Source organism: Arachis duranensis, chromosome 3, assembly GCF_000817695.3.
Source record: "Arachis duranensis cultivar V14167 chromosome 3, aradu.V14167.gnm2.J7QH, whole genome shotgun sequence".
Lineage (NCBI taxonomy): Eukaryota > Viridiplantae > Streptophyta > Magnoliopsida > Fabales > Fabaceae > Arachis > Arachis duranensis.
The window spans coordinates 1,117,353-1,120,485 of record NC_029774.3 but is presented as its reverse complement, the minus strand read 5'-3'; positions in this window follow the sequence as shown (position 1 = coordinate 1,120,485).

Genomic DNA, 3,133 nt, shown 5'->3' with positions numbered 1-3,133 from the left:
AGTTAAAAAAAAAAAAATTGTAATGTATAATTTAAAAAAAAAAAAAAAGATAAATAATTACATTCTTTTAATATAATTTTGTAACTCTTTTTAGATGCACTCATGCACCTTTGTGATGATCAAGTATGTTAATCTTAATTGTAAATGAATTTCACCCATTTACACGTTCCTTTGTTTTAAATATGAAGGAAGGGTTTTCTACCACTCTTAATAATTTGTTCCTTTTCTTTAAATAACGAAAATAAAACTTATTATTTATTCTGCAATATCAATCGAGGTTGAAAAATAAAAATTAATTAGTCGTAATTTTCAAATCGGATATGAGGTGATGATGCCTGTAAATTAAAGACTCTAACGATTAAGCTAGTTATTATTTAAGAAGTATTAGAAGTAGAAAATATGATATACTTTTTATATGGTGTATTTTACTTAATTAGGGTATGGTAGGATTAAAATATCGACGTTTTATCTTATAAAGGAGAATACAGACCAGATCAGATAGGATCAAGTTTAATATTTGTAATTTTTAAATTAATAATATTAAACATATTTTTCTTAATTAATAAAAATAAAATAATACAACATATATGATAATTATTAGTTAAAATAAAATATAAAAAAAATATTTATTCATTTATTTATTGTGAATCCGTAGATATATGCGGATCGGATATGCGGATACTTATATAAAATCTGCAATTCAATATTATTAGTGTGCAGAGATATTCGTAATTTTCAAATCGAATTCAGATAAAGATCACAGATACATAAATCGAATCTCATTTATAAACACCTCTATTATCCTATATATAGTGTATTTTATTAGTTACGTAAAGAATATATACTTAATTTTTTTTAATTTCAAAATTTAACAGAATTTAATTTTGATCGAATATCCTATGATCCAATTATACCTCCCGTAAAATGTGCTTTAGATCGAAAATATCTTAAATCCAGTTGAAAGTGTAAAACCTTAGCAGCAGAATTCTTAGCAAATGTTTTAATGACATTAATTTATTCAATAAATCACTGAATACAAAAAATAAGATTTAAATTTTTATTATTTATTTAAAAATTAATAAATTAATCATTACATTAGTTGAAATTAGTTATTCAGTGTCAGTTTATTATGATAAATTAGATAAAAATTTAAATATAGTCAATTTTATATAAAATTAATAATTAAAAATTATTAAATAAAAATTTAGTTAAATCATCTAACGATTCTCAATTATTAACCGTATATCTGCTCGAAAACTTTAATTTGCGCAGCGCGGATTGTGCATGTGGGGCTGGTAGGGAGTTGTGTGTTGAGCATGTGAATGTGAAATGAAGCTAATGATATGCTCCTTCTTTAAATAATAATTATTAATAGCAATACCAATTCTATTAGATTAGATTGTTTTGTACTAAATATTTTCTATCTTAACTACCCAATGCAAGTACATTTATAGCATCATCCAATCTTTTAGATGATTGCGTTAGTCCTTGCTACAAATATCAAATTATATATTTCTCAAATAGGTTTCATCACTTTAATTTGTTTGTGCATATATAATATAATATTAAATAAAGCCATAGAACCTATAAAATCACTTTCCTTTTTTGGGTTATAATTAATGATATGAATATATCTACTCATAGATACTATATTAGAAAATTAGAAAAAAAAACTCTAAACCACGATTATCTCAAATGATAATGAGGTCTTTATCAAAACATATATATATAATTCGATTCCTGAATTTTATTTTCAAAAATATTTGGTAACTAAAAAAAATTATCTAAAAATAACCATAACTTACTTTATTTAGTATTTATTAATTGTTGTGACAATTAATAAATATTAAATAAGATAAATTCTGACTATTTTTTTTGTTTTCCTAACATTATCCTTTATTTTTATGAGATTAGTTAACTCTTGTATAAAAAAAGTCAATGTTTTTTTTACACATAAACTAATTAATCAGTCCAAAAAAATCAGAAATTAAATTAAATATATTTTTTTTAAATCTCGTTGTTCTTCGAAATAATTGTTAAGAGTCGAATAACATATTTCTCTACAAATTAATAAGCAAAAATATACTGCATTAAAGTTAGATACTACATAAAAGAAGACTTAGTTAAATAGTTTTTATAAAAATGCCCTAATAAACATGCAATAATAATTCATTACTAGTATATATAAGAATCTTCAATTAGATCCATCTTCTCTTCCTTTGTTTCACCTAATTAAGGTATTACTATGTAGTGAGTAATGATTCCATTCCTGTGTTATTAATAAATCTCCATCGAAGTTTACGTCATCATGAATAACACAATCTTATGAATTAGAGCCACGCCAAAAATTCATTCCAAGACAAATTGACAATGATATGTTATATATGTGACAGACATAACCATATGCCACACTCTCATTTGTTGCTTCATTAATTATTTGTTAAGTGATTAACACCAGTATTAACTACTCAAATTAAAACTCTCAATGCATGTGACACCTAGAAGAATTATATTTATTGTGTGGAAAGTGGAAAGCATAATCCATGGCATCCTAAGTTTGAATCTGCTTTGCATGTGCTTTATGACTATATCTATAAAGTTAAATTTATTTAATAATCACGAGGGATCAAAGACAAATTAGAGAGCGTGTAAGTGCTTTGCAGGTGCTATCTAAACTTTGCATGTGTTGCTTAATTTATCTGTTAAAAACAAGAGATTAAACTAAAAGATACTATAGGTCTGATACCATATTAGAAATAAGAGATTAAACTGAAAGAAAAAATTTGTGTATTATTGAGTGTATTCAAATTATCTAAAATAATATAATATAAAAAATATTTATAAATATTAAAAAAATTATAATAATAAAAATATAATTTCTTATAATAAATATTCAAATATACTAAATAATAGTAATTGATTTTAATTGATCTTAATTATATTCTAACATTATCATTAACCTCTCGCTCTATACAACTCCATGATTTAAGTTATCACAATTAACAGCTAATGTGTGAATGACGACTCATCATGCTTAGTTTTATATAATCATCACGTTAATGCAATATTTATTGAACTTATTTATATAATCATCATGCAATATTTAATTTTAATATCATATTATTATTGTTGT